Source organism: Thalassophryne amazonica, chromosome 11 (genome assembly GCF_902500255.1).
Source record: "Thalassophryne amazonica chromosome 11, fThaAma1.1, whole genome shotgun sequence".
In the NCBI taxonomy this organism is placed as follows: domain Eukaryota; kingdom Metazoa; phylum Chordata; class Actinopteri; order Batrachoidiformes; family Batrachoididae; genus Thalassophryne; species Thalassophryne amazonica.
Window position 1 is genome coordinate 15141797 of NC_047113.1, and position 22223 is coordinate 15164019.

Sequence of the window (22223 nt, forward strand, 5' to 3'; positions counted from 1 at the left end):
ACGTCACCCACGGGGACTCCCAGCACCTCCCAGAGGACCACTCGTCAACCCCAGGAGATGCCTCCCCTCACGACCAACGGACCCAGCCCCGGCTGTCTATGGCTAGATGGACCCACAGCCCTTTTCCCCCCCAGAGGACACCACAGTCAAACCCTGAGGGCGGAAACTGGGGGGAAAACACCCCCCCCCCAGGTGCAGAGGTTACCTGGGAAACGCCCAGCATAACCACACTGCACCACTCCAGCAACGCCGACACTACGGCTCACACGGCTGGAGCCAGAGGAGAAGAGAGGGAACAAAAAGAAAATACCCCAACCCCCCCCCCTCCCCTCCCGGGTGCAGAGGTTACCTGGGAAACGCCCAGCACAACCTAACTGCACCACTCCAGCAACGCCGACACTACGGCTCACACGGCTGGAGTCAGAGGAGAAGAGAGGGCATAACAAAAAACAAAACAAAAAAAAAAAGAAAGAAAAAACAACAACCCAAATACCCCCCCCCCATGACCCCCCAGGGGACCGTCCCATCAAACCCTGGGAGGTGAAACTGAAAAAAAAAATAAAATAAAAAGACAGACTAACAGACTGACATAAGGTTGCTCGGGTCCTTTTTTTTTTTTTTTTTTTGGCAGAACTGCAGGGTCACGACCCCAGACACTAAATAGTGAAAAACAAAAAATAAAATCCCACACAAAAACCAACTCAAAAAACACCCACACAAAAGGAACTAACACAAAACAAATAAGTGATTTATACCGTCAAGCTCCAACAAATGGAACACACCTGTTCCAACTTAAGAGCTTGACGGTAATGTGACTCAGTCACCAAAAGAGGGAGCCAAAGTGCTAAAAATGAAAAACCCCCTTTGGTAACTGAGAAAACAAACTCATGCTGCCTTTCTGTGAGCAGCACACAACCAAAAATGTGATTCAACTAAATAACACCGGAGCTGACACAACAGATGCAGTAGCTATCATTACCCGCGGAAACGGGGCTACGACTGTAACACAGGAAGCACCGCGACCCGTGCCACAGAGCTCCGCCGTGCGCATTCACCCATTACAGACTCACTCCTGCAGCTCCCGTTCAAACCTCTTATCCGGTCGAAGTGCGACACGAAGCCGTCGCCAGTCACACTCCACCACGACCCACGGATAAGGCACACACAGGAACACGGCTGCAAGAGAGCACGAATCAGTATTCAGTAATGGGTTCTCAAACACGCATCATCCGGGCGGAGAGCACCCGCAACTGATCCGGATAACTTCTGAACGTCTGCTGCCGCCTTCCCGGTGCGTTACCGTCTCTGCTACCGCTGGGTCCGTGATGTTTGGCCAGAGACTACTGTTATGTGTCGGACGCAGCTCGGAGAACCGACCAGCGTTTGAAGGACCCAGTATGAAATAAGCAGAGCACGGTACAAAGGCTAACTGAATTTAATACATAACAGTGATACAAAAAATAACAAAAGAAAGTGCGGTCTGGCGTGGTGCGCTCCCAGCAGCGCTAACGGTCCAGAGCCAGAAGCTGTTCGGACCCAAGAACCCCGCCGACACCCCCCAGGTGGCCGCAACAAACCGAGTCTGTGAAAGAAGGAACCATTATGTGAGTCCACACTCTACACACAGAGAGAACACTTAAAGGTGTACAAACAGCAAACACTTCCTGGCTTGATTACTAATCAGCTTCCCAACCTGCAGGCATGGAACATCCAGTTCACAAAACTCCACTGCAGTGGAAGCCGATACATGACTAACATACAGCTCAATATAAAAAGGTGTGAGGGACACCACATTTACTGCCTGTATAAATGTTAGTCACAAAATCTAACGTACCTCAGGAAGTGTGCTGACGAGCGTGAGACCTCACCCCCTCCTCTTTCACAGACCGTGCATCAAACCCTGGACGTTCTCTGCATCCACTGATGATGAGATGGCTCCCGAGACGACGATCTCACCCGTCTGGTCACAAGGTCGAGTCTCTGGCAAAAACACACTGTACACTCCAGTCTTAAATGCCACCATGTTCCAATCCATATAGATGCACCACAGCTGTGAGTCCTGACGAGCCGCAGGTGATCAGGGTGAGGTCCTGATAACCTCAGCAACACAGCCACTCAGTCCCAAATGCAAGCCACCTGGAAGGAAAAACAAAAGACAGAAACAAAAAGGCAGCCAGGCCCCCCAGCCATACAACAGCATGTTCTCCTTGAATTGCTGGCTGTCTGAGTGGTGTCCAAAAAATGAGGTGGGCTTCATAGATAATTGGCAAAGCTTCTGGGGAAAACCTGGTCTTGTTAGGAGAGACGGCATCCATCCCACTTTGGATGGAGCAGCTCTCATTTCTAGAAATCTGGCCAATTTTCTTAAATCCTCCAAACCGTGACTATCCAGGGTTGGGACCAGGAAGCAGAGTTGTAGTCTTACACACCTCTCTGCAGCTTCTCTCCCCCTGCCATCCCCTCATTACCCCATCCCCGTAGAGACGGTGCCTGCTCCCAGACTACCAATAACCAGCAAAAATCTATTTAAGCATAAAAATTCAAAAAGAAAAAATAATATAGCACCTTCAACTGCACCACAGACTAAAACAGTTAAATGTGGTCTATTAAACATTAGGTCTCTCTCTTCTAAGTCCCTGTTGGTAAATGATATAATAATTGATCAACATATTGATTATTCTGCCTTACAGAAACCTGGTTACAGCAGGATGAATATGTTAGTTTAAATGAGTCAACACCCCCGAGTCACACTAACTGTCAGAATGCTCGTAGCACGGGCCAGGGCGGAGGATTAGCAGCAATCTTCCATTCCAGCTTATTAATTAATCAAAAACCCAGACAGAGCTTTAATTCATTTGAAAGCTTGACTCTTAGTCTTGTCCATCCAAATTGGAAGTCCCAAAAACCAGTTTTATTTGTTATTATCTATCGTCCACCTGGTCGTTACTGTGAGTTTCTCTGTGAATTTTCAGACCTTTTGTCTGACTTAGTGCTTAGCTCAGATAAGATAATTATAGTGGGCGATTTTAACATCCACACAGATGCTGAGAATGACAGCCTCAACACTGCATTTAATCTATTATTAGACTCTATTGGCTTTGCTCAAAAAGTAAATGAGTCCACCCACCACTTTAATCATATCTTAGATCTTGTTCTGACTTATGGTATGGAAATAGAAGACTTAACAGTATTCCCTGAAAACTCCCTTCTGTCTGATCATTTCTTAATAACATTTACATTTACTCTGATGGACTACCCAGCAGTGGGGAATAAGTTTCATTACACTAGAAGTCTTTCAGAAAGCGCTGTAACTAGGTTTAAGGATATGATTCCTTCTTTATGTTCTCTAATGCCATATACCAACACAGTGCAGAGTAGCTACCTAAACTCTGTAAGTGAGATAGAGTATCTCGTCAGTAGTTTTACATCCTCATTGAAGACAACTTTGGATGCTGTAGCTCCTCTAAAAAAGAGAGCTTTAAATCAGAAGTGCCTGACTCCGTGGTATAACTCACAAACTCGTAGCTTAAAGCAGATAACCCGTAAGTTGGAGAGGAAATGGCGTCTCACTAATTTAGAAGATCTTCACTTAGCCTGGAAAAAGAGTCTGTTGCTCTATAAAAAAGCCCTCCGTAAAGCTAGGACATCTTTCTACTCATCACTAATTGAAGAAAATAAGAACAACCCCAGGTTTCTTTTCAGCACTGTAGCCAGGCTGACAAAGAGTCAGAGCTCTATTGAGCTGAGTATTCCATTAACTTTAACTAGTAATGACTTCATGACTTTCTTTGCTAACAAAATTTTAACTATTAGAGAAAAAATTACTCATAACCATCCCAAAGACGTATCGTTATCTTTGGCTGCTTTCAGTGATGCCGGTATTTGGTTAGACTCTTTCTCTCCGATTGTTCTGTCTGACTTATTTTCATTAGTTACTTCATCCAAACCATCAACATGTTTATTAGACGCCATTCCTACCAGGCTGCTCAAGGAAGCCCTACCATTATTTAATGCTTCGATCTTAAATATGATCAATCTATCTTTGTTAGTTGGCTATGTACCACAGGCTTTTAAGGTGGCAGTAATTAAACCATTACTTAAAAAGCCATCACTTGACCCAGCTATCTTAGCTAATTATAGGCCAATCTCCAACCTTCCTTTTCTCTCAAAAATTCTTGAAAGGGTAGTTGTAAAACAGCTAACTGATCATCTGCAGAGGAATGGTCTATTTGAAGAGTTTCAGTCAGGTTTTAGAATTCATCATAGTACAGAAACGGCATTAGTGAAGGTTACAAATGATCTTCTTATGGCCTCGGACAGTGGACTCATCTCTGTGCTTGTTCTGTTAGACCTCAGTGCTGCTTTTGATACTGTTGACCATAAAATTTTATTACAGAGATTAGAGCATGCCATAGGTATTAAAGGCACTGCGCTGCGGTGGTTTGAATCATATTTGTCTAATAGATTACAATTTGTTCATGTAAATGGGGAATCTTCTTCACAGACTAAAGTTAATTATGGAGTTCCACAAGGTTCTGTGCTAGGACCAATTTTATTCACTTTATACATGCTTCCCTTAGGCAGTATTATTAGACGGTATTGCTTAAATTTTCATTGTTACGCAGATGATACCCAGCTTTATCTATCCATGAAGCCAGAGGACACACACCAATTAGCTAAACTGCAGGATTGTCTTACAGACATAAAGACATGGATGACCTCTAATTTCCTGCTTTTAAACTCAGATAAAACTGAAGTTATTGTACTTGGCCCCACAAATCTTAGAAACATGGTGTCTAACCAGATCCTTACTCTGGATGGCATTACCCTGACCTCTAGTAATACTGTGAGAAATCTTGGAGTCATTTTTGATCAGGATATGTCATTCAAAGCGCATATTAAACAAATATGTAGGACTGCTTTTTTGCATTTACGCAATATCTCTAAAATCAGAAAGGTCTTGTCTCAGAGTGATGCTGAAAAACTAATTCATGCATTTATTTCCTCTAGGCTGGACTATTGTAATTCATTATTATCAGGTTGTCCTAAAAGTTCCCTAAAAAGCCTTCAGTTAATTCAAAATGCTGCAGCTAGAGTACTGACGGGGACTAGAAGGAGAGAGCATATCTCACCCATATTGGCCTCTCTTCATTGGCTTCCTGTTAATTCTAGAATATAATTAAAATTCTTCTTCTTACTTATAAGGTTTTGAATAATCAGGTCCCATCTTATCTTAGGGACCTCGTAGTACCATATCACCCCAATAGAGCGCTTCGCTCTCAGACTGCAGGCTTACTTGTAGTTCCTAGGGTTTGTAAGAGTAGAATGGGAGGCAGAGCCTTCAGCTTTCAGGCTCCTCTCCTGTGGAACCAGCTCCCAATTCAGATCAGGGAGACAGACACCCTCTCTACTTTTAAGATTAGGCTTAAAACTTTCCTTTTTGCTAAAGCTTATAGTTAGGGCTGGATCAGGTGACCCTGAACCATCCCTTAGTTATGCTGCTATAGACGTAGACTGCTGGGGGGTTCCCATGATGCACTGTTTCTTTCTCTTTTTGCTCTGTATGCACCACTCTGCATTTAATCATTAGTGATCGATCTCTGCTCCCCTCCACAGCATGTCTTTTTCCTGGTTCTCTCCCTCAGCCCCAACCAGTCCCAGCAGAAGACTGCCCCTCCCTGAGCCTGGTTCTGCTGGAGGTTTCTTCCTGTTAAAAGGGAGTTTTTGCTTCCCACTGTAGCCAAGTGCTTGCTCACAGGGGGTCGTTTTGAACGTTGGGGTTTTACATAATTATTGTATGGCCTTGCCTTACAATATAAAGCGCCTTGGGGCAACTGTTTGTTGTGATTTGGCGCTATATAAAAAAATTGATTGATTGATTGATGTCGGTGTGTGGTGGGATTAGGTGGGCAGAGAAGGAGGAGCAGGAGCTGGAGGACATGTGAGAATGAGGAGGTGTAATGGTTCACCCCAGAAAGTTGTAATGGATAATCTGCACTTTGACACAAGAATTGTCTCCTTGCCAGAAAACCTCTCTCTTTTGAGTTCTGCATCCAAAATACAATGCAAAATACAATGCACCAGATGTTTGTCCACTTGTGTTTCAAATGGAATGACATTTGACAATATGATTGGTGCTGATTATGACTAAATACAACCCTCTTTGTATCCTTGCTCATACCATGTGCTTAGATTACACATTTAAATTGAAAATGGGATTTCAACATGTCATAAATGCAATGGTTTGATGTACTTTAAATCATGCCCCCAGTCTACAAGATTAATTTGTTCATGAATGAGGCAACACTGAATATACAGGCCAGGTGTTCTTTGGCAAATTGTAACCTCTTCTGCACATGTCTTTTATTTAACAGAGGGACTTTGCGGGGGATTCTTGCAAATAAATTAGCTTCACACAGGCGTCTTCTAACTGTCACAGCACTTACAGGTAACTCCAGACTGTCTTTGATCATCCTGGAGCTGATCATTGGGTGAGCCTTTGCCATTCTGGTTATTCTTCTATCCATTTTGATGGTTGTTTTCCATTTTCTTCCATGCGTCTCTGGTTTTTTTGTCCATTTTAAAGCACTGGAGATCATTGTAGATGAACAACCTATAATTTTTTGCACCTGCGTATAAGTTTTCCCCTCTCCAATCACCTTTTAAATCAAACTACGCTGTTCTTCTAAATAATGTCTTGAACGTGACATTTTCCTCAGACTTTCAAGGAGAAAAGCATGTTCAACAGGTACTGGCTTCATCCTTACATAGGGGACACCTGATTCACACCTGTTTGTTCCACAAAACTGATGAACTCACTGACTGAATGCCACACTACTATTATTGTGAACACCCCCTTTTCTACTTTTTTTTTTTACTAATAGCCCAATTTCATAGCCTTAAGAGTGTGCATATCATGAATGCTTGGTCTTGTTGATTTGTGAGAATCTACTGAATCTACTGGTACCTTGTTTCCCATGTAACAATAAGAAATATACTCAAAACCTGGATTAATCTTTTTAGTCACATAGCACTACTATTATTCTGAACACTACTGTATATTTTTAAAGGAACACTGAACACACTTCCACTTGTTTGTCTTCTCCTCATAAGATACTAACCAGCTGTGTGCTGCCACATTGTTGTTTATTTTCACATTGATGAATACAAATTTACACCTACTACAGCGCACCTCTGTGATGTGATGGTTTGCTCATCTAGTCCTACTGTTTTCTGCCTCCTGAGCAGAATGAACTTTTGCAGTTCTGAATCACTTTGAGTTTGGTTAAAACATGTCATTCATGTTCATGAACCATGCTGTGAGGCTCTGCTTGTTACAAATGACATTTCTGTGACTATTGCATTAAACGGAAACCCATGATCTGAAATGAGGAGGATTGCTGTCCTTCAGCTCTGCCCACAGAATCTAACAAACTGATGAGCAGGAGCCATCTTGTCACCCCCAGCCTTGTGTGCTGCAGAAGACTAGCTCAGTTATCCTCCAAACCTTGCTCTGTAAAAGTAATTATTTTGTAGGCTGAAAAATAAAACCATGCTCTCTGCCTCACCTCTCATCTTTAACATTTTTGGCCAAGTTACTTGTGCCATTTTCCTGCCATGCAACCATATGCAACCAGTGTCACCTGATTATTTATTCATTCATTCATTCATTCATTCATTTATTTTTATGTTCCACAGGGTTTAAAAAAGTGGACTTGGCAGCTCTGATGCTGACTGTTTTTGCTTTTGGAGGGTCAAAAATGCCCCCACATCATCTGTAGCATGGTAAATAAGAAAAGTTTAAATAGTAAATATATGTAAGGATTAAACAATGAGAAGCCGTGCATTATATGGTTTGAATGCACGACACAGAGTCTAAAACACCATGACGCGAAGCGGAGTGGTGTTACTCCGCCAAGTGCATTCAAACCATATAATGCACGGCTTTGAGTTGTTTAATCCGCTTATACAATGGTCCCACACAGTGAGCTAACACACAAATATTTATTTAAATTAACAGAACTTGATAAAAATGCATAAGTATTTGGGACTATTTTATGCCAGTCTCAAGATATTTTGCTGCCGATGCGCTTACTGAGTCTGCGGGCTCGTGCTGCAGCAGGCCACTCACACCACCCCCCTCTGTGCTGTGTGGAGCTGCAGCCTGGCAACAGGTCCAGCAACTACACTCGCTGTTTTGATGCAGAGCGCTCCGACAGCCTGCAAGGATAGAATCGTTCTCTTCTTCTTTCCCGTCTTCAATCTTGTCCAGTTCATCCGATGTTAAATCTTTATGCCATTGCTTTTGCTGTTCTTCTCGTCTGCTCTCCTCCTCTTTCCATTCCTCAAATGTTTTATTTTGGCCAAAAATATTAAAATTCACTTGGAAATCCATGTTTTATCGCATTTCTGTCATTCACCTGTCAAAACACAGCTGATCTGCACCAAATGATTTGAGCATTGCTATGGTGATGACCAGAGCGGAGTGATTATAACAGTGACTTAACTCGACAAACTACGTGTGCTATATAAGAAAATAATGAACGCCAGTTAGACATGGAATTCTCACTGACCATGGTATATATATGGCCGTGTATATATGTATATATACACGGCCATGTATATATACATGGCCCTGATGAAGCCTCACAGGACATGTCCAGCTCGTCCACAATTTCTCGGATAGTCACACGACTGAAAAGCCACCGAAAGCCATCTGAATCTTCTGAATGGTGCAAGAGCTGGGCATGTTACAACATGTTCTGTGAGACCAACACGGAGGTGCTTTTGTCCCGCGCCATTAGCAGCTCCATGGCGAATTCCTCCGCTCCTCTTTCCATGACAAAAACTCATGTAACAGTGGAATGTGCCCAAAAAGTGCTATGTCCACATCTTCTGCCATTTCTCTGGTAGTCAGACGACGTCCCAGATCAACACAGCGTTCACTTTGGAAATGATCTGGTTGTTTCAGCCTGTCCATCGCCGCTCAGAGCGCGGCGCGCCCTCCGCCATTGTGCACCATCTTTAAACCGGTTGTAACACTCCTTAATCTATGTGATCCCCATAGAATTGTCCCTGAAACCGTCTGAATCTTCCGAATAGTTTCCACCTGGCTGTCTCTCACAGTTACTGGAAAAATTTGATGCAGCAAAGCTCCAAATCGTTCAGACATTTTCCTCGCAATGAAAATCCGATGAGGGGGGTGGACCACTGCTCACTCAAAGCGTGCTCACAAGCGAATGACGCAACCGACAGGTGTGAAAAAACTCACGCATGCGCACGAAGGTTCAAGCTTGGGTGATGCAAGTGCACATGATTCAAATCCATGTAGTTTTTGCAAAAAATAAAAAGGTTGGATAGTTTTCTAACAGACCTCGTATATAAACTGGCAGCTGTGGTCGCCAGAATAATCATATAACTAAAATACATTAAAAAAAAAAAAAAATATATATATATATATATATATATATATATATATATATATATATATATATATATATATATATATATATCAATGCCTTTCCACAAAAAATAAATAAATATATAAATAAAATTACAAAGGGCAACTAATATCACCATGCTTATTTAACCCATAAATAAATGTCCTGGTCAAATTTGCATCATATTTCTATTCATAGATCAGCAGTGGACTTTTTTCAACCAGTTCTTGAAAGTACAAGCTCCCAGGCAGAGAATGAGTCTTGTCTGGAGATGGTGTTTGACTCACAGCCAATCCAGTGACAAGTGAAGGTCATGTGCTCTCTGCTCTCCTCCTCCTCTTTCTTCTCTGTGTGTGTGTGTGTGTGTGTGTGTGTGTGTGTGTGTGTGTGTGTGTGTGTGTGTGTGTGTGTGTGTGTGTGTGTGTGTGTGTGTGTGTGTGTGTGTGTGTGTGTGTGTGTGTGTGTGTGTGAGAGAGATAGAGAGACTTTTTGACTCTGACGGACTCACATTCTCAATATTTGTCTGCTCAGGTTGTGTTTCTCAGGGTGAAACATGGAACGACAGTTTGTTCCGCCAACAACAACCGAAATATACAACAGAAGGAAGTAAGCCTTGCAGAGTTGTCATCTTTTTCTTCTTCTTGTTTCCAATTTTTGGTGGTTTGCAAACTGGCACGATGCATTACTGCCACCAACTGTTTGGGTGTGGATCATTAATGGAGTCTGATGTTCTCACTAGGTCACTGTAAACAGAAACCTTTTTCAAAAAGGAAATAAATAATGATATTAACCAGTTACCATTACATTAAATAAACAGTTCTCTTCTAAAACCTTCAAAAATAAAGTTTCTGGTTTTGTTTTCATTGCAAGCAAAACAACCAAACATTTCTGGTTTTTTGTTTTCATTCCATGAACGGTTCAAAGCCTTGGTTGGGAAGCAGTGATTCTCATTTCAAACAGGTGGGATGGGTAATGGGCCATTTTCTCCATACAGTAGTTCACATCTGTTTGTTTGTTTCTTTGTTTGACAGAAGTGACTGCACATTAGTCTTACTATTTTAAAAGGATCACACGTCCTTCTCCATTAGTTATTTGTGGTATAAAAGTGAACATCTGTGATGGATATGAATGGGTTTCTTTTGGCCACAGGCAGTTCTAGGAAAGACTAATGTAAATCGAATAAATATATGAAGGAATGAAGTTAGGAATGACAGAATGAATGATGCTTGATGCAGTCTTTATTTAATGTCATTTTCTCCATGTCTCTCCAAAATTTCATAATGTACAGCAAATGAGAGCATTTTCACGTAATATGTGAGATTCCATAAGTTAATTTTGGAGAGTTCAGTGAACCCAGTTCTAACAGTAAAAAACAGGTTATTCACATGAATAACGGTGTGTTTTCACTAAAGATTTGAAGAATTTCTAAATATACATTTCATATTTTCAGGTTCAGAGGCAAATCATATTTTACAGTTTTTTAGTGGAATATCTGTCTCACATTCAGGATGCTGAGATTATGCTTAACAGTTTGATATGCAACTGATGGGTATTACACTATATGCAAGTATCTTAAAAGGGGAATTTCTTAAGGTATGTAAAATCAAGAAAATACCCTTACCTTTGGGGCTTGAAGGGTTTAGCTAATTATTTCTGTGGAACTTGAATGCAGTTGTTCCTTATTGTACATTGAATCCCATTTCCTCCAGGCCACCATAGGTTTTAAGAATGGGACCCATGTGTTCATCTGGTTTTTCTTGAAGACCTCCAGGTGTATAAGATGAATGGACCTTAGGCAGCCTTGAACCTGGAATATTTTGTTTGGGACACAAGCACCCTTACTGTCTGCACCACTGTACTACACACAGCTCTGAAAATATATTATAGTGACAAATTAACATATTTTTTTATTGTATTTGTACAAAGAGTATTAATATGAACAGTTACGAAAAAAAAATCTATTTAGAACTGAGTAGACAATATAGTAATCAGAAAAAAAACCCTGATTTTTCAGTTTACTACATTTTCAGATTAATTAACACCATATTATAGAGTGGACACATAAGCAATTACTGTGCTTGCTTCCCAAACACAGTATCCCTGACACAAGGCTGCCCATTCCCTTTTTGTAATTGATTATTGTGCTCAATCATTTGGCTGCTGCTGTTAGAGGTTGCCACAGCTGATCAATCGTTTCCATTTCACCCTGTCCTCTGCATCTTCCTCTTTAACACGAAGCAGTTGGATGTCTTCCCTCAGCACATCCATAAACCTCCTCTTTGGCCTCCCTCTTCTCCTCCTGCCTGGTGGCTCCATTTTCAGCATCCTCCTCCCTATATACCTTGGGTCCCTCCTCTGCACATGTCCAAACCATCTCAATTTCACCTGTCTGACTTTTTCTCCAGACTGTCCCACCTGAGCTGTCCCTCTGATATGTGCATTCCTAATCCTGTCTATCCTTATCACTCCAAAAAGAAAATTACATCTTTTTGCAGATATTCTTTTGTCACAAATTACTCCTGTCACCTTTCTTCACCCACTCCACCCTGCCTGCACTCTCTTCCTTCAGCTCTCTACCACACTTCCCATTACTTTGGACAGTTGACCCCAAGTATTTAAACTCATCTACTTTCACCACCTCTTCTCTTTGAAACTGCACTATTCTCCGGGGTTCCCTCTCTTTCACACACATGTACTCAGTCTTGCTCTGACTGACTTTTATTTCCCTACTCTCCAGAATGTATCTCCAGGCTAGACTCAACCTGCGCTCTACTCTCACTACAGATCACAATGTCATCTGCAAACATCATAGTCCATGGAAACTCCTGTGTGATCTCATCTGTCAACCTGTCCATTACCACTGCGACAACCACAAAGAACTCAGAGCTGATCCTTGGTTTAATCCCACCTTCACCATGAATGGATCTGTCATTCCTCCTGGGCATCTCACCGCTGTCACACTGTCCTTGTACATATCCTGCATTACCCTGACATACTTCTCTGCCACTCCAGACTTCCTCATGCAATACCACAACTCAGCTCTTGGCACCCTGTCATAAGCTTTCTCTAAATCCACAAACACACAATATATATACCTATACCTCTGTACCTCTCCATCAGTACTCTCAGAGCAAACATTGTATCTGTAGTGCTCTTTCTCAGCCTGAAACCATATTGCTACTCACAGATGTTCACGTTTTCTAAGCCTAGCTTCTACTTCTCTTTCCCATAACTTCATGCTGTGGCTGATCAGTTTAATGCCTCTGTAGGTGCTACAGCTCTGCACATCACACTTGTTTTTGAAAATAGGAACCAGCACACTTTGTCTGCACTCCTCAGCCATTCTGTCACTTTCCAAGAATTTATGAAACAATATGGTTAGAAACTCCACTGTCATCTCTTGTAGACATATCATGCCTCCACTGGAGTGTCATTTGGAACAACTGCTTTTCCATGCTTCATCCACTTTATAGCTGCCCTCACTTCTTCTTTCCTAATCTCTTGCACTTTCTGATTTATTCTCTTCACATCACCCACCCTTTTCTCTCTGTCATCTACTTCATTGTTTAGATCCTCAAAATATTCCCTCCACCTTCTCAATATACTCTCCTAGCTTCTGAGCAGATTACTATCTGCATCCTTTATCACCATAACCTGCTGCACATCCATTCCAGCTCAGTTCCTTTCTCTGGCCAATCGGTACAAGTCCTTTTCTCCTTCTTTGCTGTTCAACTTCTAGTATAACTCGCTATTTTTCTTAGCTTTGCCACTTCTCTTTTCAACTTGCGCCACATCTGCTTATACACCTGTCTACTTTCTTCATATCTTTGACTATCCCAATTGTTTTATGTCAACTTCTTTCTCCTTATGCTTTCTTGAAAATCCTCGTCCCACCATCAAGACTCCTTGCCTTCCTTTCACTACACAGATGTCACACCTAGTTCCTTCCTAGCTGTCTCCCTCACCACATCTATAGTACTTTTCCAGTTGTCCAAAACTGCTTCCCCTCCATCCAGGCCTGTTTCACCTGCCCACTGAATTTCACTTTTTTTCTAATAGATTGCAAATTACAGTTGCATTATGCTGTAGAATTTAATGTATTTTCTGTAAAGGTACTTACTGTACATATTTTTTAGTGTAATTTTTATTATACTGGCAACCACAGCTGTCATGTTTCTGCAATAACAACATAAATTTTTTTTTCTGTTTTTTACATTGTATTTTAACCCATATGAGTCAAAATCGAATTGTTTATTATCCAACCCAATTTGGAGTATTCTGAGGGTATAAGATTGTGAAGCCTTAATTTGAATACTCAGGAACAAAACTATTGTGGAACTGAAGAAGACTATTTTTATGACTTTAATAATAATAATAATAATAATAATCAATCAATCAATCAATCAATTTTATTTATATAGCGCCAAATCACAACAAACAGTTGCCCCAAGGCGCTTTATATTGTAAGGCAAGGCCATACAATAATTATGTAAAATCCCAACGGTCAAAACGACCCCCTGTGAGCAAGCACTTGGAGGGAAGCTGTGGAGGGGATCAGAGATCAATCACTAATGATTAAATGCAGAGTGGTGCATACAGAGCAAAAAGAGAAAGAAACACTCAGTTCATCATGGGAACCCCCCAGCAGTCTAAGTCTATAGCAGCATAACTAAGGGATGGCTCAGGGTCACCTGATCCAGCCCTAACTATAAGCTTTAGCAAAAAGGAAAGTTTTAAGCCTAATCTTAAAAGTAGAGAGGGTATCTGTCTCCCTGATCTGAATTGGGAGCTGGTTCCACAGGAGAGGAGCCTGAAAGCTGAAGGCTCTGCCTCCCATTCTACTCTTACAAACCCTAGGAACTACAAGTAAGCCTGCAGTCTGAGAGCGAAGTGCTCTATTGGGGTGATATGGTACTATGAGGTCCCTAAGATAAGATGGGACCTGATTATTCAAAACCTTATAAGTAAGAAGAAGAATTTTAAATTCTATTCTAGAATTAACAGGAAGCCAATGAAGAGAGGCCAATATGGGTGAGATATGCTCTCTCCTTCTAGTCCCCCTTAGTACTCTAGCTGCAGCATTTTGAATTAACTGAAGGCTTTTCAGGGAACGTTTAGGACAACCTGATAATAATGAAATACAATAGTCCAGCCTAGAGGAAATAAATGCATGAATTAGTTTTTCAGCATCACTCTGAGACAAGACCTTTCTAATTTTAGAGATATTGCGTAAATGCAAAAAAGCAGTCCTACATATTTGTTTAATATGCGCTTTGAATGACATATCCTGATCAAAACTGACTCCAAGATTTCTCACAGTATTACTAGAGGTCAGGGTAATGCCATCCAGAGTAAGGATCTGGTTAGACACCATGTTTCTAAGATTTTGTGGGGCCAAGTACAATAACTTCAGTTTTATCTGAGTTTAAAAGCAGGAAATTAGAGGTCATCCATGTCTTTATGTCTGTAAGACAATCCTGCAGTTTAGCTAATTGGTGTGTGTCCTCTGGCTTCATGGATAGATAAAGCTGGGTATCATCTGCGTAACAATGAAAATTTAAGCGATGCCGTCTAATAATACTGCCTAAGGGAAGCATGTATAAAGTGAATAAAATTGGTCCTAGCACAGAACCTTGTGGAACTCCATAATTAACCTTAACCTCTGTGAAGAAGATTCCCCATTTACATGAACAAATTGTAATCTATTAGATAAATATGATTCAAACACCGCAGTGCAGTGCCTTTAATACCTATGGCATGCTCTAATCTCTGTAATAAAATTTTATGGTCAACAGTATCAAAAGCAGCACTGAGGTCTAACAGAACAAGCACAGAGATGAGTCCACTGTCTGAGGCCATAAGAAGATCATTTGTAACCTTCACTAATGCTGTTTCTGTACTATGATGAATTCTAAAACCTGACTGAAACTCTTCAAATAGACCATTCCTCTGCAGATGATCAGTTAGCTGTTTTACAACTACCCTTTCAAGAATTTTTGAGAGAAACAGAAGGCTGGAGATTGGCCTATAATTAGCTAAGATAGCTGGGTTAAGTGATGGCTTTTTAAGTAATGGTTTAATTACTGCCACCTTAAAAGCCTGTGGTACATAGCCAACTTATAAAGATAGATTGATCATATTTAAGATCGAAGCATTAAATAATGGTAGGGCTTCCTTGAGCAGCCTGGTAGGAATGGGGTCTAATAGACATGTTGATGGTTTGGATGAAGTAACTAATGAAAATAACTCAGACAGAACAATCTGAGAGAAAGAGTCTAACCAAATACCGGCATCACTGAAAGCAGCCAAAGATAACGATACGTCTTTGGGATGGTTATGAGTAATTTTTTCTCTAATAGTTAAAATTTTATTAGCAAAGAAAGTCATGAAGTCATTACTAGTTAAAGTTAATGGAATACTCAGCTCAATAGAGCTCTGACTCTTTGTCAGCCTGGCTACAGTGCTGAAAAGAAACCTGGGGTTGTTCTTATTTTCTTCAATTAGTGATGAGTAGTAAGATGTCCTTTGCTTTACGGAGGGCTTTTTTATAGAGCAACAGACTCTTTTTCCAGGCTAAGTGAAGATCTAAATTAGTGAGACGCCATTTCCTCTTCAACTTACGGGTTATCTGCTTTAAGCTGCGAGTTTGTGAGTTACACCACGGAGTCAGGCACTTCTGATTTAAAGCTCTCTTTTTCAGAGGAGCTACAGCATCCAAAGTTGTATAATAATAATAATAATAATAATAATAATAAACACTATTAAAATAAGTGGGCAGCAAGGTGGCTTAGTGGTTAGCACTGTTGCCTCACAGTGTGAAGGTCATGGGTTCAATTCCCACCTGTGGCCTTTCTGTGTGGAGTTTGCATGTTCTGCCCATGTTTGCATGGGTTTCCTCCGGGTGCTCCGGTTTCCTCCTGCATCCAAAGACATGCGGGTTAGGTGGATTGGAATCTTTAAATTGTCCATAGGTGTGCGAGTGGATGTGAATGTGTTTGTTTGTCTGTTTGTGGCCCTGCGACAGACTGGCATCCTGTCCTGGGTGTACCCCGCCTCGTGCTCTATGACTGCTGGGATAGGCTCCAGCCCCCGCGACCCTTGATTGGACTAAGCGGTTGAAGATGAGTGTGTGTGTGTGTGTGTATTAAAATAAGTTTGACATGTAAACAGTAGAATAACATTTTTTGGACAACCTTACCCCTTTATACGCAAACAGGAAGGGTGTAGGCCACTCAAATGTTGTATAATTCAAAGATGTCATATTTGTGCATTGTAGCTGATTTGTGCCAATTTCATCTCTGTTTTCCTTCCTACTATGTACTATGTTCTGCTGTTTAGCAATCCAGTGCACAGCAACCTTGTCTCCTTTCCCAACACCTTGTCTTTCAGTCTGTCCATCCGATCACTTTGGTTTTTGATCTTCTCACCCATCTACTCATTCCAGCCCACTGGTACTCTTCGTTCCCTTCCATCTTTATTACCTCCCATATCCATCTACATCCCCCTTCCTCCATCTTTAAGCCTTCTTTCAAAGCGTTGTTTCTTTCTAAGCCTCCTCCAACTTTAAGCCTTCTTTCTTTCTAAGTCTCCTCCATATTTAAGCCTTGTTTTGGCCAGCCCACTCTCTGGCTCTGACAGAGAGTGACAGAGAGAGAGAGAGAAAGAGAGAGGCAGAGACCAGAGGATCCTTGGTTCAAATCCCAGCCTGACTGGAAAATCACTAAGGGCCCCAAGGTCCTTAATCCCCTAGTTGTAGCGACAGGTGTGCATTGCATTATAAGCAGCTCAGATTTTTCACGACTGGCATGCAATTCCTCCTTCATGCACTAGTCGGCTTCAATAGTGTTATGTGTGAAGGGGCCCTAAATGACACACATTAGTACAACCAATTCTGCGGCAGTGCAAAGCCAATATTCATGCAGTTGTCAAGGTGGCTTTACTCTTCCTGCCCCTGTGCCTTCCTGAACACCACCGCCCCCCCTCAAAAAAATAAAATAAAATAAAATAAAATAGCCAGCACATTTAATTTAATTTAAACATTTAATTTGTTTATGTCAATTTGGACACAAAATGTAACTCAGGCTTCTCTCGATTAAAATTTATGAAATGATCCTCCTTAAGATTAATCTGAATGTCTCTAAAACTGAGCAACTAAAGGTGCCCTGACACTTGCATGGCTTTGATCTGCACACTTGCATACACTTCACTGTGACCATCCCTCCCAGCTAGATGATGTGCTTTTCCACTGGACACTGAACTTTGTGCCGCTGGATGCTGTGTATATAAAATAATTATTTTGTAGCTATTTAACCATTTTCTCTCAGAGTTGGCTGTTGACAATGCCTCTAATCGATTCCTGAATCACAGAGGACCATTTCATCTGCCGCCTTTTTCCCCCTCTCCCTCTCGTGCACTTAATGAGGTGAAGAACGCATTGGAACCAGTGCATTCTTCACCTCATTAAGTGAGGTGAAGAACACATTGAGGCACATGTCTCCTGTTTTACCAAGCCATTATATAGTAATGGCTTGGTAAAACAGTTGCATGTTCACTTCTTCTTATGAGTAGCTGTAAAAGTATGTTTATGATAGATTTAACATCTCATTATAATTGTTCTGATGAGCTGTGCTGTGATGTGGTGTGCTGATGCAATCACTTGCACACAGTGTTTTGAATTGTTTGTGCAATGTTCACATGAAGTTCACGTAATTAAAGTGTGATGGAGATTTTGAACATTTAAAAATTTTCTTTGCGCACTTGCACAAAGTCTTGAATAGTTTATAATGGTTTACAATGAGTTTGAGACGAGTTTACTCTCCTGCACGCCAGAGTGCATGCAAGTGTGCGGCTCAAAGTTGTGCAAGTGTTAGGGCACCTTAATTGTAGCCTTCAAAGGAGAGGGGAAGTTCACCCACCCTCGTTCATTAATGGCACTCAAGTACAAGGGGTGGCTATAAGGTTTGAGCAGAGACGATCTCCTCCACTTTGAAATGGGGGAAACATTATTACTATTGTGAAGAAAACTCATTAGAGAGTTGCCTTATTAAGACAGTTGAAAAATGGGGCTTATGTGTCTACACTTTTTTTCAAGCAACAATGGAGAGTATCTTCACCTTTGCAATAACTGGTATGGAAATGTGTCTTCAGAGGATGAGAGACAACTAAACAAGTTGGTGCATGAGGCATTAAAAATTACAAGGTGTGATTTTCCACCACTACTGGAAATCTACAGTGCAAGACCAAACAGCAGGAGATCTTAAGATTTTAAAAGTTCTTTCTCACCCAGGAAACTGTCCTTTATTAAGATACGAACAATCAGATTCTAGAGCAGTACGTGTCATAAAGCTTCCAAAAACTGCTTTGATTTTGCCTTGATCTAACTCTTAAAACAGTTTGTTTTTTAGGTGGCTAACTGAATATGTGCACCTTGGCACTTTTCCTGTATTTATAGTTTTACTTATTAATTTTACTTTCTTTTATAGCCATTTATTTTATTGCTTTTTCATTGGATTTACCATTTCATATTTCTTTATGTATTTTGTGTGTCTATGTTGTGTGAGCTTGCCAAGACATTCATATATGCACATATTATCCAGAGGGAAATCCCACAGTCACATTAAAAAGTGTTTATGATAAAAAACACGTTTTGATTGGACGCTGTACTATGATTGTCTCCATCTCATTCAAACTGACATGCAGACAGTGAACTTTGGCACAACAATCAGGATGCTTTGACAAGGCTTATTGTAGAGGAATAAAATGAGGATTACATGTTTCAGTTTCTCTCATTTGAAAGAGTTATCCTGACTCACCCTACACACCCACTCACAGACACACATGCACATGAACTCGCCGACATAAGATTGAACATTGACGCATGCTTTGCTGAAAGGCTCACATGCAGATGAACAAGAAACAGAGAGTGGAGCAGCGAGGTGTCTGTCCTGCACAGACCTCCTGCAAAAAAAAAATACAGAATATTTCTAAAGCTATTAACATGCAGAGATGAGCCAAAAAGTGTGATGCATAAAAGAGCGTGAGACAGTGGTACTTTAGAAGTCACTTAAAGATGGCTGGAGGGGAGGCGCGGCGGGTTATAACAACACATCAAAGTACCAGCGTTATCTTCTCGCAAATGCAATCGAGATGCTTCAAAAATAAAAGTCCCATAGGTACATTATCACCACCTTTCAGCAAAAGATGCAAGTTGACAGAAAATAAGCAATGTGTTGTGGTCCGCCAACACATTTGAACATCCTTCAAAAGCTTACAAAGACATTGTCGAGAAGCCACCCATTCCCTGCTAACTCAGCTGCATGCAACGCTGTGGTGAGAGTAATCTCATTACCTGTCTAACTCAGCTTGCAGCGCTGCAACGGCATTACTCTGATTAAAAGAATGGTGCACAGCTGAGCCGAGTGGGTAGAAGAGGAGAAGGTGTGTGGACAGAGGTATTGAAAATGTGTGTGCATGTTGGAGGGGGCATCAGTGACATAAGCACTTATTGGTATTAAAGGGTAAAGTTTCAAAGGCATCCATCTCTAGAGCAAAGCAAACTTTCCATTCAGAATTACTTTGCTCTTTGACTTTGATGTTTGGGTGACAAATGAGCAAGAGGGGGAAAAATGACTGTGTTGGTTTTGTTCAAAAGGAAAACAAAAATGCCCCCTTAGCTTGAACTTGAGGTCATTAAGGCGCAAATAAATAAACACAGAATGTTTGCATATTGGAAAGCTGTCAGCTTCAGGCCAGCTTTTGCTCACTTCCAGCTTGATGGAGAGCCTTCCTTTCTGGGCAGCCTCTGAGCACCGGGGCCGATGAATCAGCCAAAGTGGACACACTGGCAGTTGTCATGTAATGATATTGCCTGAGTGTCAGTTGTGCCACAAACACACACAGGCATGCTTGGACAGTTGCACAAACACATACTAGCACAGTTTGCAGAGTCTGAGGCCATGCTGATGTTTTTATGAGTTTCTCTGAGACTTTAAAGCTGTTGACGCTGACTGCAAATGCACAGGCACATGTCTCCTATTTTATATGGAGTCCAATCAATGGTATGAGCATGTGCTGTGTAGTGAATAACTATGACTGCATTTGAACATTGTATAGGTAGGACTATGAATATTTGGATGCTGAAAAAGGATTATTGCAATATATTTTTGCCTGTTGCTTCACCAGAGGTCATCAATGATTTTGTTGTTTTTTTGATATCAGCGAATACTTGACTGAGGGACATGTAATTTAAAGGTGCTGTAAATGGCATTTAAAAGCATTAATGTTTTAATTTAAACAGGTTAATCCCATTGAGTTTGAGACCTCTTTTGCAAGGGAGACCTGGACAATTATAAAGGTTCCAATTCACCTAACCTGCATGTCTTTTAAATGTGGGAGGAAACCGGAGCAAACCCACACATGGGGAGAACATGCAGACTCCACACAGAATGGCCACAGGCGGGAATTGAACCCATTATCTTCTTGCTGGTGCCTCACAGCCTGTGAGGCAACAGTGCTAACCACTAACACTAAGCCACCAGGCTGCTACTATAACAGCCAACACCTATGTTCTGTCAAAAAAAAACAAAAAAAACAAATGAATCTGAAAAAAAGAACCTTGAATCACATGTGGACAAACTCCCTTCATGCCATTCAAGTGAAACGTTGCTGCTACTGTATGGTACAGATGTTTGTATTAGTTTAATGGAAATGAAAAACACAGTAGGCCTTAAATTCTGTCTGAAAGTGCCAAGTAGTTATGCAAAATAGAAACCAAAAAACGACCAACTGTTTTGCTGGGTAACTGCTTGACACCAGTAAAACAAAAGTTACACAATACTGTGTTGTCATCAATATCAATATAAGTAAAAGTTATAGCATATTTACTGTGTTTGCTGAAATGAGTCAGTGAGAAGATGACTCTTATGTTCCCAGTTTCCATCAAATGCAGCATAAACTTTGAAAATTGCACATGCACACCCTCTTTCATATTATTTGCAAAATGACCTGTAGTTTTGATATTTGAGTGAAGAATCAAATAGGTATAAACCTTTATATACTCTCATTTAAAAAATAAAGTTAAAATACCAAAAACATTCTAAATATTTTCAAGACCAAATATGCTGGTAAATAGCATTTAATTTGCAATTTTTCATATTTCTAATATTTCTCTGCTATCGGTTAAAAATGCCACAGACTGAGAGCAAATATCGGTGCACTTCAGATGGACTGCAGCAGCATAAAATGAAGTAGCTGTATTATTACTGTTGTAAGCTGTCTGTCAAAATGTCAAACTTATTCAGGAAGGCACTTTATGTCTGACACAACACTGAATGTAATTTTGCTGAATTTAACTTGTCTCATGCATCAAGTCCAATTTTATCCCATATCTTTTGACAGCATGCATTATAAATAAATAGAGAGACACACAAACTGTACATGCACACACTCTGAGATACCCACACCTGACACATTGCTGCATGAATCCTCCCTGCATGCATTTATGTACTGTGTCCTTGGTTCCGCTCAACGCACTGGCAGTTTAATCCAATCAAGAGAAAAGTAAAGCACCCGCAAAACACTTCAAAGGTATGAGAAAAATGTTCCTGTCAATTGGAGCAATTTTATATATATATATATATATATATATATATATATATATATATATATATATATATATATATATATATATATATATATATATACTCAACAAAAATATAAACGCAACACTTTTGGTTTTGCTCCCATTTTGTATGAGATGAACTCAAAGATCTAAAACTTTTTGTT